This window comes from Elephas maximus, chromosome 4, assembly GCF_024166365.1.
Source record: "Elephas maximus indicus isolate mEleMax1 chromosome 4, mEleMax1 primary haplotype, whole genome shotgun sequence".
Classification (NCBI taxonomy): Eukaryota; Metazoa; Chordata; class Mammalia; order Proboscidea; family Elephantidae; genus Elephas; species Elephas maximus.
The window spans coordinates 101446923-101462165 of record NC_064822.1 but is presented as its reverse complement, the minus strand read 5'-3'; the positions used below and the strand labels follow the sequence as shown (position 1 = coordinate 101462165).

Genomic DNA, 15243 nt, shown 5'->3' with positions numbered 1-15243 from the left:
CTCCTGAACTCTTGTACATTCTAAAAGCTATCAAGCACCTGATCGTTTAAACCCCATGGAGGAGAGTGCAAGCTGATAGCCCCTGGCTGGAAGCAAAGGCAACTTAATCCATGATGTGCAGAACCAAAAAGCTTGGGCTGAAAACTGACAAAATGGCCTCAAGATGCAGCTTCTTTTTCCACTTATCTCAAGCCAGGGGTACATGATTTCTCATCAGGAGCCATATTGTTTTATTTTCCCTATTTTTTTTTAATCATGAAATTCCTAACTAAGATATGTTAAAAATATATAGTCATTTCTCTTTCAGAGAGATGAGGAAAAGAAAAACAGTGAGCATAATTTTTGTTACAGTGAAACCTGTGAGAGCTGAAACTTGACAGGACTGCCTTGTTTTTCCAGATCTCGCAAATTTTCCGCCTCTGACAGGGTGCAGTCTTACCACTTTTCTATCGTTCATTTCAATGGAAAATATTTTTCTTCTCTGACAGATTTCCATCTTACACAGGTTCCAGTTTTCATGGGTTTTACTGTACTTTGTGTTTACCAAACTCTGGCTGAAAGCATCAATCTTGGTAATATTGTAAATACAGAAATTTCCTAAATTCTTTTAGGATCTGTTCTTTAGGTTCAGCCGTGTGGGACACAAGGTGTAGTGGGATAACCACAGGCTCTACCTTAAAGAGAGCTGGATTCTAGTCTCAGCTTGGCTTGTGGGTCGTCCTTTTAAAACTTGAACCAGATCATGTGTCTCCTCCACTCAGAATCCTCCATTGGCTAAAAGCCTGGCATCTTTTACATGGCTACTAGGCCCTAAGTAATCTGTCCCCTTCCCTCACTACCCTCAGACCACATCTCCTGCTACTCTTTTCTTCATTTCTACATTCCAGCCACATTGATCTACAAGCCTAAGTCCATCTCAGGGCCTTTGCACTTATTGTTCTCTCTGCCCCAATGCTCTTTCCCAGAGAGCCATACGGCTCACTTCCTCTCTTCACTCAAGACTCAGCTCAAATGTCACTTTTACTGAACATTGTATACAAAAGAGCACTCTCGTTTATCACCCTCTATCCCTTTTTAGCTTGCTTAATTATGTTTTCTTAACACCTATTAGATCAATAAGCAACATCATGATAAACAGAGAAAATATTGAAGTTATCAAGGATTTCATTTTACTTGGATCCACAAGCAATGCCCATGAAGCAGCAGTCAGGAAATCAAATGACGTATTGAATTGGGCAAGCCTGCTGCAAAAGATCTCTTTGAAGTGTTAAAAAGCAAAGATGTTACTCTGAGAACTAAGTGCACCTGACCCAAGCCATGATATTTTCAATTGCCTCATACGCATGCAAAAGCTGGACAATGAATAAGGAAGACCAAAGAACAATTGATGCATTGAATTCTGGTGTTGGCATCACTGAATATACCATGGACTACCAAAAGAATGAACAAATCTGTGTCAGAAGAGGTACAGCCAGAATGCTCCTCAGAAGCAAGGACAGTGATACTTCATCTTACTTACTTTGGACATGTTATCAGAGGGGACCAGTTCCTGGAGAAGGACATCATGCTTGGTAGAGGGTCCACAAAAAAGATCCTCAATGAGATGGATTGACACAGTGGCTGCAAAAATGGGTTCAAACATAGCAACAACTGTGAGGATGGCACAGGACCAGGCAGTGTTTCATTCTGTGGTACATAGGGTCACTTATGAGTCGGAACTGACTCAATGGCACCTAACAACAACAACACTTATTATTTCCTGAAATACTCTCTCTGTCTATATATATATATTTAATTGACTAGAACTTAAGTCCATGAAAGCAGTAACCATTGTCTCTTTTGTTTTCTGCTATAATTCCAGCATTTAGAAGAGTATCTAGCACATGATGTTGTTGTCGTTAGTTGCATCAAGTAGGTTCCGACTCATGACGACCTTACACATAACAGAACAAAATGTTGCCCAGTTCTGTGTCACTGTCATGATCACTGGTATGTTTCAATCCACTGTTGTCACATTGTGTAGTGCCTTCCAACCCTGGGGGCCCATCTTCCAGCAATATATCAGATAATATTCTGTTGTGATCTGTAAGGTTTTCACTGACTAATTTCAGAAGTAGGTTGCCATGCATTTCTCCCTAGTCTGTCTTAGTCTGGAAACTCCACTAGAATCTGTCCACCATGGGTAATCCTGCTGAAATCTGAAATACTGTTGTCATAGCTTCCAGCATCATAGCAACAGGTAAGCCACCACCGTACCACAAAGTGACAGAGGGGTGGTGGTAGCACATGATAGACACAGTGAATATTTGTTGAATTCATTAATTAAAGAATGACCTTGGGCAAAACACATAATACCACTTGTGTTCCAATCTGTAAAATGAAAAGGATGGATTTGAAAATCTTAAATGTCTCTAACATTCAGTGATACTTTAGTTTCCTAAACTAGTATTCTCAACATTATATCAGAAAAATGAAAGAAAAAAAGTTCTTTAAGGAACCATATGTTTCTAAGAGACCAAAAACTCTAATACAAGATTATCATAACTGTAATTTAAAATGCTGCTCATAAGAAAGAAATCTTTTACCATTTAGCCTTTTAAATATATTCCTCAAAAGACATCATCTCAGATATCAATATATCAGTTTTTTTCTGGGAAAGAAACAGAATTTTTCCATTGCCCTGGTGGCAACTCTTTGATATTCAATTCTACAAAACCATCGTGACCCTACAGGACAGAGTAGAACTGCTGCCATAGGGATTCCAAGCCTAAAACCTTTACAGGAGCAGACTACCACATCTTTCTCCCATGGAGCAACTGATAGGTTCAAATTGCCAATCTTCCAGTTAGCAGCCAAGTGCTTAACCACTGCATCACAAGGGCTCCTTCACCCGTTTTAGAGATGGCAAAACTGAGGATCAGCAAAAATGAGATTTGACCAAGAACACATTCATCACTATACCTAGTGTGAAGCACATGAGCGGCACTCCATAAACATTTATCGAGCGAATGGCGGATAGGTGGAGCTAGGATCAACCACAGGCTTAAAAGCCTGTTCCTATTTCACTCCACCCTGCGGCCTCCCAGCATCCACATACTCAGGAAGGTCAAAGGCAACTGAAGTTTGGCAGAACAGACCCAGTCTTGAGGCTCCTTACCTGATTCTCTGTGCCTCATGTGTATGTGGAAAATGTCTGTCTGCTTGGAATCATGAAGAGGTAGAATATAGTTTAAAAAAAAAAAATGTAGACTAGAGCTCAAATTCTAGTTTTAAATGTTCTTTCTGACTCTTACAACATATCAAGTTTTGGCAATGCCATTTAGGGTTCCTGTACCTAACAGTATTACTATCTATTAGTCTCTCACTGATAAGGACACCATGTTTGATAAAGTAGAAGGTCAGGGAAAATGAAGGAGACTCTCAATGAGATGGGTTAACACAATAGCCACAACAAGGGATTCAAATGCACCCATGATCATAACAACGTCACAGGACCAGGAAATGTTTTGTTCTGTTATACATAAGGTTGTCATGAGGCAGAGCCAACATGACGGCAACAAACAACAGTCTCTTATTCAGGGGCTTACTGAGAGGACACACTACCTGGCACTTAGTAGGTCCTCAAAATTTGCATTTATTACATAGTACTAATGAAGAAGACCATGATTTATACTGGTCTCATAATCTATTTCCTATGACCAGCTTTTTTATTAATGTGACAAGTTACCACTAGAGGACACTGAACCAGCAAGAAACTGAAAGAACAAGGCTGGGGGAGAGGAATACCTCATATTTGTGCTAGTGGATGAATTGTTGAACCGCATTTGTTATTCTCATACTCTCACTGTTCTGGGGGGAGCATTGAGCAAAGGGCCATCCTCTGAGGGTTATGGAAAGAGACCAATGCTGTAAAGGAAGAATTCTATTGCCGTGGTTGAGGTTAGGTATTTATATGTATGTCCCATCACTGTTGCAACAACCACAGAGAGATTATTCTAATGAGGGCAGGTCCTGGGCTTGATCACAATGACCAGAGATCTACCTCAGTGTTTTTATTAATATCCTGAGATAGGAGTAAAATTAGAAGTTTCAACTTCTGGCAGCCTTGCTGTGTAAGTTAAGCAGGAAATGAAAGTAAGTTGTATTTACCTTGCTCATGTAACAGATATGTATGTATGTACATATGCCATATCAAGGCTGTCCCTGTCCTCTTACTGACCTTTGTACAAAGGAAGATAAAATCTTCTAGAAATACCCAGGCAGGCATTACCAGGAAAAAAAAAGTCAGAAATGAGAACTTGAGGTCACCTCCTCCCCGACCCCATACATTTCATTAACATAAGACAGAAACATTCACAACCCCCTTCCACATTGAATACTATTTCTAGAACTTTCGGTTTTAGATTGCAAAATCTTTAACAGCAAAGATAAGATGCTATTATCTAACAATTCAATAAAGGCCCTGTTTCCAAAGGCTGATCCTGGTTAGTGTGACCATATAATGCATTATGCAAAGTGAGATACTTTTCAGAGTAAAAAAAAAAAAAAAAGGGTGTTAATAATAATTATGACAGACAATTTCATGATCACTTTGTTCTTACTGTGTTTAGAAACTATCCCATTGAGACATTCGCTATCTAATATTTTATCTGAAAGAAAAAAACTCTCCTTAGAAAATTTCTTTACAGGCAAAACTATTTGTGCTTATTCTGTACAAACAAGACTTTGTTGGTTCCCTGGGCAAGTTGCTATCTGCCTCCTTGGAGATGGGTGGAGTCTCTTTCTTTCTCTCACCTTTCTTTAAAAAGGAGTCTCTCTGGCTACATTTCTTTTAAAGATTTCCTCCCCTCACCAGTCCCAGGCAAATTCTGTACAACTTTGCCCATCTTCTCTCTAGTGCTATTTTTTTAAAAATGCTTCTATCATTGTCAATTAAAAAAATACATTTTTACTGGTAATCTACTTCGAACAACAGTTATAATGCATTTTTGTTAGAGTGAAAATGGCATATCAATTATTCAATTGTTGTTGTTAGGTGCCGTCGAGTCTGTTCTGACTCACAGCAACCCTATGTACTACAGAATGAAACACTGCCTGGTCCCACACCATCCTCACAGTCATTGCTATGTTTGAGCCCATTGTTGCAGCTACTATGTCAATCCAACTCATTGAGGGGCTTCCTCTTTTTAGCTGATCCTCTACCAAGCATGAGGTCCTTCTCCAGGCACTGGTCCCTCCTGATAACATGTCCAGAGTACTTGAAATGAAGTCTTGTCAATTAACATTCCTTTAAAAATTAAATCTTACTTTTGCTTGTTTAATATAAATGTAGAAACAAAAAGGAAAGACAGAAAGAAAGAGTGAATGAGAGAGAGCGCAATGGTCTGTTGAATAGGTAGATCCAGCTGCTGGAGGCAAGAAGCAGATGTTCCTGGTTACATATAAGTGCACACCACCAATTGGGTAATTTTCTATGTTTCATATAGTCAATATATTTACTGAGAGTCTCAGTGAAGGAAGTAAGCATTATAAGCCCACTTGAATATTACATATTAAAACTCAGGCTAAATGAGGAAGTAGAAAGGAAATAGCGGGGCAAAGAGGGGACGAAAGCAAAAGACAAGAGCCATGCTTTGTTGTTGTTTCCTAGCCATGTGATAAACAAAAATTAGAATATTTGTTATTAAAAAAAATTATCTCCACTCTTCAAACTCCTCCCTGTTCACCTCAGGTGGGAGGTGATATATATGTATAACAAAAAATAAAAACAAAAGCTTCCTTTATTTTTTTTAAAGTGTGTTCAGATTTTCTAAGCCATATCTTCTCTTTGTTGAGCAAAAGACACTTCTCCTTTCGTTCTTACTACCCATTTGTTCAAAATAGAAGATTCTAACAATAACAATTAAAAAACAAAGCAAAAAAACCCTCCAGGGTCACAAGCCCAGAAATAAGAAGAACTTCAATTAGCTCCGTTGTGAGCAGCTTGCAACCAGCATTCCAGAAGGAATCTGGCGGCGTGCAAGGTATTTTGAAAATCAGCTATGGATTTTCCTTAACAGCCAACCCCAGTTATCCACAAATACATTCATTATACGGTTTCATCAGTTGTTCTAAATAACAAGTTGCCCATATCATTGAATTAAAAAAAAAAAAAAAACTGACAATCAGGCTGGTCAAAACATCCCCCCAACTTCCACATAGACTCAGTTGCTTTCTTTTCCTCTTATGCTGCTTTGAGCTTGCCCCACAGCACAAAGTGTTCACTGAGCAGGACCCATCGTTATTTCTCCAGGGACCCTGAACACTGGACTTCTGTTTATAAGTACGGTTTCCAAACATTTTCCCAGAACACACAACCCACAGTTAAACCCTATTAGTTAATTTGATCTCCATGAATACACTGTACATGGCCCTTTATTTTCTGGTAAAAAAAAAAAAAATGAAGTTAAACAAAAAATTTAAAGATTTGCAAATGTTTTTCTCATAAATAAAAAAGTATACCTCACAAGAGCCTCTTGTTTAAAGGCACAGAGGTGGTCAAGGAAAAAAACTTTTCTGAGCACTAAAGTACAATTTTGTATCGAAGTAGGGTGGAACATTTGATGCCAGCACACATGGGCACTATAATTATAAATTAGCTGATTTCTCCTGGGTTCTGCTGGGCACAGTGAACACTTGGCCCTGTTTATAGCCATTTACCTGAAGCCATTTTTTATTCCTCAGGAAACAGGGGTATGTTCTTCTTCACTTAGCATGTTCCTTTTACAGCACTGAGGGGAGTTCACTAAAAGAGCCTTTTGTGAAGTAAAAAAAACTTTTGCTCCTGTGACTTTCACCCTATTAATTGCTAAATTCCTTTTACAGTATGTAGGATTTCCTAAACGTGAAATACCCCCATTCAGTGATTGGGTACAAAGGACATACCATGTTAAATTTCCTGTAAAGTCTAATGGAGAAGGGAAGTAAAATCCATTACTGAGTCTTTTCCTCTTTTGGAGGTGAGGGGAAATTTCTCCCTCTCCGCGGGTAGTGCGTTAATCCTTGGCTTACCAATATCGTTTCACCTTGCAGTAGCCATGTCCAAAAGAATGGCTAAAAGGGCAGCTAGACTCACTTTTTATTACTAAATAAACTATCATATGTAAAATCAGCTTAACTATTTTTATGGTATTTATCATGTTGCAAAACAAAAACAAAACCAACAATACAGAAACCAGAAATTGTATGAAATGCTCTTATGTCTAGTTTCAATCCCCTTGGAAATGTCCATATAACTGGAGGTTGGTTTCTCAAGATCCTGCCCATTCCGACTGGAGTGTCCAAGCACGTTGGAAGAACAAAGACGGTATCGAGGTGGCACAAACGGTTTGCTCTAGGCTAGTAATTGAAAGGTTGGCAGTTTGAATCCACCCAGCAGCACCCCAGAAGACTTGGTGAGCTACCTCTGAAAAATCAGGCATTGAAAATCCTATGGAGTGCAGGTTTTCTCTGAAGCATGTGGTATTGCCATGAGTCAGAATTGACTTGAGGGCAATGGGTTTGGATTTTGGATCTAAAATTAACAGAATAACTCAAACAACTAACTCATTCTAACCACTCAGCTCCTATAGAACTTCCTTTAAAGACTCTGAAAGGCAAAAAAGGGACAATCCTACTTAGTCACCTAGTGCTGCTATAACAGAAATACCACAATTGGATGGCTTTAACAAAGAGAAATTTATTCTCTCACAGTCGAGTAGGCTACAAGTCCAAATTTAGGGTGTCAGCTCCAGGGGAAGGCTTTCTCTCTCTGTTGGCTCTGGAGAAAGGTCCTTGTCATTAGTCTTCCCTTGGTCTGGGAGCATCTCAGCGCAGGAGCCTCAGGTTCAAAGGACACGCTCTGCTTCCAGCACTGCTTTCTTAGTGGCGTGAGGTCCCCAGGTTTCTATGCTCACTTCTCCCTTTTATATCTCAAAAGAGATTGGCTTAAGACACTGCCTAATCTCATAGACCTCATCAATATAACTGCCGCTAATCCATTTTATTACCTCATAGTAATAGGATTTATAACACATAGGGAAATCACATAAAATTGTGGACAATCACACAATACTGAGAATCATGGCCCAGCCAAGTTGACAGATAGTTTTGGGAGACACAATTCAGTCCATGACACTACTAGATCCTATTTTTCAGTTTTCTGTTTATTCTGCTTAGTGTAAGTAACAGCTATCAGCATTAGTGGTTGCCCCTTGCTGTAAAGAGACCTTAAGTAAGCATCACTGGTCATCCTTCACAGGCATGCCTATCTGCAAAGGTACAGTTTCTATATATGAGTCATAATATAAATGACATTTCATGACAGTTTAGCCTCAGAAGTGGGTTATTCCCTGCAATAAACAATTCCCCTAGAAAAGTATTCCTTTCCCTACCCAGTATTGCACATCCCTCCCTCTCTAAAGAAAATCTGGCAATTTTTTGAGTTTATTGGTGAAACTCTGGTTTTGCTTAAGAAAAAAGAAAAATGTGAACATTTTCAATTGTCTCCAGCAGAGAATTTCCTTTTAAGCCCCAAGGCAATATATGCATTGGCTTATATGGTGCTGGGCTTTCCCAAGGGAGAACATACTCCAGTTCTGATGGAAATATCAACTTTCCCTTAAAGGAACTGGCAGAGCTAAGAAACAATCCCTTTGTCTGGAGCCAAAACCATTCACCCAAGCATATTATTATCGTAGTAATCTATTTCATAAAAAAATAACATTTGATCAAAATTAAGTTAGGGTGTTTGATAAGCTGGAGCTTTCACTGTTTGGTTTCATTCTTGACAAGCCCAAATTTGACCAAAAGTTCTAAAAGATTAATTTAAGATACCCGAATGGCAAAACACATGCTTCTTGATTTTGTAAATTTTCCAGCTACATAGACCTAGAACTTTGCTCACAGAGTTAGAAGGATCCTTAAAGATTATCTAGTCTGATGGAAAAACTGAGACCAAGAGAGGTCAAGCAACTTGCACAAGCCCCAACAAAGCAGTACCAAGAACCAATCTCCCCTGATTTGCAGTCCAGGGCTCTGCCCATTAAACTATACCACCATTATTTAGGTCAGAGTTCAACTAATGAGACAGGGCAATACGACCCACCCTTTATTTTCACAAGTATTCTATCATTCAACGAATGTATATAAAATATATTTGATAACTAACTAGCATTCAGAGGGTATCTCCTTCAAAGAGCTATCATCTTGCAAAAAATTAGTATTTGGTAAACTAAACCACCTTAATTTCTGACATATGATCCCTTCAATCAAAGTTCTAAATCTAGGAGAAATTCAAGCACAAAGCTAGAAAAATAAGTTAGCAGGGTGGACCCCATTAAACATGGCAGGGCTAAAGCCAACTCTCTTCTTCCAAGGGGTGGGTAAGGGAGCAGCCAATCAAGAGCACCCATCTGGGGTTGAGTAAGAAGCACAGGAATGGGGTAGAGGTGACAAGTTCAGAGCAGGGACCCACCCCTGTGCTCAGGTTGACTGCCCAGCCTGAGGAGGCGGGAGCCATGGGCACTAAGGGCCCTCAAAATAACTCTGCCAAAGTTAGCAACAAACACAATAATGCCTCACAGAGAGAACACTGTTGTTTTGAATGCCTTCAAATTCCTGCAAATTTCTGAACAATGTCCCCTCTCCTGCCCCCTATCCTCAGGCTTTATATAATCCACAGTTACATAACCACTCTGTGACATTTGCACAACCTTTTTATATTCCAGTTGTCATGGGTTGAATTGTGTCCCCCAAAAATATGTGTACCAATTTGGCTAGGCCATGATTTCCAGTGCTGTGTGATTGTTCATCATTTTGTCATCTGATGTGATTTTTCTGTGTGTTGTAAATCCTGCCTCTGTGATGTTAATGGCGGGGGCGGGGGGTGGGGGGTGGAATAGGCAGCAGTTATGTTAATGAGGCAGGACTCAATCTACAAGATTGGATTTTGTCTTGAGCCAATTTCTTTTGGGATAAAAGACAGAAGTGAGCAGAGAGACGGGGGACCTCATACCACCAAGAAAGCAGTGCTGGGAGCAGAGTGCGTCCTTTGGACCTGGGGTTCCTGAGTGGGGAAGCTCCTAGTCAAGGGGAAAACTGATGAGAAGGACCTTCCCCCTGAACCAACAGAGAGACAAAGTCTTCCCCTGGAGCTGACGCCCTGAATTTGGACCTCAAGCCTATTAAATTGTGAGAAAATAAATTTCTCTTTGTTAAGAAATACCACCCACTTGTGGTATTTCTGTTACAGCAGTGCTAGATAACTAAGACAGAATCTTCATAGGAGCGCTACAGTCTTTTTGGCATTTTCTTAACTTTCTCAATGTGCACTTCCTTGACTGTGGATAACAACCCTGGAAAACATAGCCCTTGACCATACCACAAAGTTTGCAATACCTGCTTCTCCTAAACTCTGAATGTTAAGTGCCCCTACTGTGTGTTTTTAGCCCCCTCTGCTTTTCCTATGATAGCACTTATCAAACTTTAGTTGCCTGTATCTGAATTCCCATTAGACCCTTAAACTCCATGAGGGCAAGAACCATGTCTGTCTTGTTCACCATTGTATCCCCTGGACCTAGCACTGTGCCAGTTCAATAAATGAATTCATTCATCCATAAAATATTTATTGAAGAGCCCTGGTGGCACAAGCGGTTAAGTGCTCAGCTGTTAAACGGAAGATCGGCAGTTCAAACCCACCAGCTGCCCCATGGAGTTTCCAAAGAGTGGCTGGTGGCAAACTGCTAACCTCAAGGTTATTAGCCTAAGCTGTTAACCACTGCACCACCAAAGTCCCAAGGCACCCCTAGGTGGGGTCAAACTGCCAACTTTCAGTAAGTAGCCGAGCCATTTGTGCCATCCAGGGACTCCTTAGTACATAGTACCAAAAAACAAAAACAAACAAGCAAAAAAATCCAAACCACTGTCATCCAGTTGATTAAGTAGAACTGCCCCATAGAATTTCCAGTTTAAGCTCCAAAGAAGGCTGGAATTTTCCAAGGCTAGACTCTCCCTGAAACCACATCCTTGCCTGGCTGTTTCCCCCACACTATCCTGCTTCACTCCTTTCCTTAGCGTTTTTTTCCTGAAGAACATTCCCTCAATATACGTCTGAGTCCTTCTCACATGCTGTTTCTCTGGAGCCCAGCCTAACACAGAAGGAAGACAATAATAAACAAATAAAGATATAAATGTGCCACCATGTCAGATGGTAATTACTTTTTGGACAATAAAAAGTAGAAGAAAGGGGAAGGGGTGTGGGGGCATAGGGGTGGCGGATGGGGTTCCCATTTTAGACTGAATGGTCAGAGACCTAAGGAAGTGATGGCATAAGCAGTGTGGAGGTCTGGGGGATGGACATTCCCAGCAGAAGGGATGGGCAGGCTGAGTGTGCCTGTCAGGGGTGAGAAGTGAGAAGGAGGCTGGTGGTGCTGAAGCAGAGCCATTGTGGACGATGAGAGGGGGTGGGTCATAAGTGGATGGTCGGATGTTTGGATTACTAAAGAGGACTGTAATATGGGTTCCTTCTTGCCACCACAAATACACGGAAGTACCAGAACATTGAAATAGGGGCAAGACCTAAATATGAAAAAAGCTATCTCAGAAGACTGAGTCTCTGGTAGAAAGATGGTATGGATGAGAAAATATAAGTGTGAACATCACAGTTACAGAACGAGGCTGCAAAATCACATATGTTGTTGTTGTTAGGGGCCGCCGAGTCGCTTCCGACTCATAGTGACACCATTCACAACAGGATGAAACACCACCAGGTCCTGCATCATCTTCACAATCATTGTTATACTTGAGCTCATTGCTGCAGCCACTGTGTCAATCCACCTCATTGAGGGTCTTCCTCTTTTCCACTGGCCCTGTACTTTGCCAAGCATGATGTCCTTCTCCAGGGACTGATCCTTTCTGACAACATGTCCAAAGTATGTAAGACCCAGTCTCACCATCCTTGCTTCTAAGGAGCAGCCTGGTTGTACTTCTTCCAAGACAGATTTCTTTATTCTTTTGGCAGTCCATGGTATATGCGATATTCTTCGCCAACAGCACAATTCAAGGGTGTCAATTCTTCTTCGGTCTTCCTTATTCATTGTCCAGCTTTCACATGCACATGATGTGATTGAAACTACCGTGGCTTGGGTCAGGCGCACCTTAGTCTTCAAGGTGACATCTTTGCTTTTCAATACTTTAAAGAGGTCCTTTGCAGCAGATTTACCCAATACAATGCTTCGTTTGATTTCTTGACTGCTGTTTCCATGGGTGTTGATTGTGAATCCAAGTAAAATGAAATCCTTGACAACTTCAATCTTTTCTCCACTTATCATGATGTTGCTCATTGGTCCAGTTGTGAGGATTTTTGTTTTCTTTATGTTGAGGTGTAATCCATACTGAAGGCTGTGGTCTTTGATCTTCATTAGTAAGTGTTTCAAGGCCTCTTCACTTCCAGCAAGCAAGGTTGTGACATCTGCATAGCGCAGGTTGTTAACGAGTCTTCCTCCAATCCTGATGCCCTGTTCTTCTTCATATAGTTCAGCTTCTCGGATTATTTGTTCAGCATACAGATTAAATAGGTATGGTGAAAGAATACAACCCTGACGCACACCTTTCCTGGCTTTAAACCAATTAGTATCCCCTTGTTCTGTCCGAACAACTGCCTCTCGATCTATGTAAAGGTTCCTCATGAGCACAATTAAGTGTTCTGGAATTCCGATTCTTCGCAATGTTATGCATAATTTGTTATGACCACACAGTCAAATGCCTTTGTAGTCAATAAAACACAGGTAGACATCCTTCTGGTATTCTCTGCTTTCAGCCAGGATCCATCTGACATCAGCAATGATATCCCTGTTTCTCCTCTTCTGAAACCAGCCTGAATTTCTGGCAGTTCCTGTCAATATACTGCTGCTGCCACTTTTGAATGATCTTCAGCAAAATTTTGCTTGCGTGTGATATTAATGATATTGTTCTATAATTTCCACATTCAGTTGGATCACCTTTCTTGGGAACAGGCATAAATATGGATCTCTTCCAGTCAGTTGGCCAGGAAGCTGCCTTCCATATTTCTTGGCATAGACAAGCGAGCACCTCCAGCACTGCATCCATTTGTTGAAACATCTCAATTGATATTCCATCAATTCCTGGAGTCTTGTTTTTCACCAGTGCCTTCAGAGCAGCTTGGACTTCTGCCTTCAGTACCATTGGTTTCTGATCATATGCTACCTCTTGGAATGGTTGAACATCCACTAATTCTTTTTGGTAAAATGTCTCTGTGTATTCCTTCCATCTTCTTTCGATGCTTCCTGTGTCGTTTAATATTTTCCCCATGGAATCCTTCACTATTGCAACTCGAAGCTTGAATTTTTTCTTCAGTTCTTTCAGCTTGAGAAACACCAAGCGTGTTCTTCCCTTTCGATTTTCTATCACCAGCTCTTTGCACTTGTAATTATAATACTTTACTTTGTCTTCTCGAGCTGTCCTTTGAAATCTTTTGTTCAGTTCTTTTACTTCATCATTTCTTTCTTTTGCTTTAGCTGCTCGATGTTCATGAGCAAGTTTCAGGGTCTTCCTTGACATCCATCTTGGTCTTTTCTTTCTTTCCTGTCTTTCTAATGACCTCTTGCTTTCTTCACGTATGATGTCCTTGATGTCATTCCACAACTCGTTTGGTCTTCAGTCACTAGTGTTCAACATGTCAAATCTGTTCTTGAGATGGTCTCTAAATTCAGGTGGGGTATACTCAAGGTCATGTTTTGGCTCTCGTGGACTTATGCTGATTTTCTTCAGTTTCAGCTTGAAATTGCATATGAGCAATTGATGGTCTGTTCCACAGTTAGCCCCTGGCCTTTTTCTGACTGATGGTATTGAGCTTTTCCATTGTATCTTTCCACGGATGTAATCGATTTGATTCCTGTGTGTTCCATCTGGCGAGGTCTATGTGTATAGTCACCGTGTAAGTTGGTGAAAGAAGGTATTTGCAATGAAGAAGTCATCGGTCTTACAAAATTCTATCATTTGATTTCCGGCATTGTTTCTATCACCAAGGCCGTATTTTCCAACTAACGATCCTTCTTCTTTGTTTCCAACCTTTGCATTCCAATTACCAGCAATTATCAATGCATCCTGTTTGCATGTTCGATCAATTTCAGACTGGAGAAGCTGATATCAATTTCAGACTGCAGAAGCTGATAAAAATCTTCTATTTCTTCATCTTTGGCCTCAGTGGTTGGTGCGTAAATTTGAGTAATAGTCATATTAACTGGTCTTCCTTGTAGGCATACGGATATTATCCTATTACTGACAGCATTGTACTTCACGATAGATCTTGAAATGTTCTTTTCGATGATGAATGCAATGCCATTTCTCTTCAAGCAGTAATTCCCAGCATAGTAGATTATATGATTGTCTAATTCAAAACGGCCAACGCCAGTCCATTTCAGCTCACTGATGCCTAGGATATTGATGTTTAAGCGTTCCATTTCATTTTTACCATTTCCAATATTCCTAGATTCATACTTCATACATTCCAGGTTCTGATTATTAATGGATGTTTGCAGCTGCTTCCTCTCATTTTGAGTCATGCCACATCAGCACATGAAGATCCCCAAAGCTTTACTCCATCTACGTCATTAAGGCCGACTCTGCTTTGAGGAGGCAGCTCTTCGCCTGTCGTCTTTTGAGTGCCTTCCAACCTGGGGGGTTCATCTTCCAGTAGTATGTCAGACAATGTTCCGCTGCTGTTCATAATCCTTTTCAGAAGTAGACTGCCGGGCCCTTCTTCCTAGTCTGTCTTAATTTGGAAGCTCAGCTGAAACCTGTCGTCCATGGGTGACCCTGCTGGTAATCAAATAACAGTGGCATAGCTTCTAGCATAACAGCAACATACAAGCCCCCACAGTATGACAAACTGCAGACACGTGGGGGAAAATCACATACACATGATTAGAAATGGACAAATGATAAAGGAGAAGGGTAGTAGAGCTCTCTATTCCTTTTCCATATTTTTCCATGATGTTTTTCCCTCTTCTGTTATGCACAACCCTCTTTCCACCTGTATTCTGTCCATCCTAATCTGGGATGTGATTTCCTCATACCAATTTTGATTTACGATGCTGAGTCTATTAATTAATTTTACTATTTTAGTGATGTTAATGTAAAATATTACACAGCCATAGTTATCAGACGGAACCAAATCACACTTTTTTCTTCTCTTCCCTTCCCTTC

At 40.5% G+C, this 15243-nt stretch overlaps 1 long non-coding RNA gene across 2 annotated transcripts in view; it reads right to left on the bottom strand.

The window, feature by feature from the left end:
* Positions 1–876: 876 nt before the first annotated feature.
* The window catches only part of LOC126075343 (uncharacterized), a 182918-nt gene continuing 168551 nt past the window's right edge, over positions 877–15243 (bottom strand). For both annotated transcript variants that reach the window (XR_007517184.1, XR_007517185.1), the window contains exon 3: positions 877–1620. This is a non-coding gene — a long non-coding RNA (uncharacterized LOC126075343). The remainder of the gene's footprint in view (positions 1621–15243) is intronic.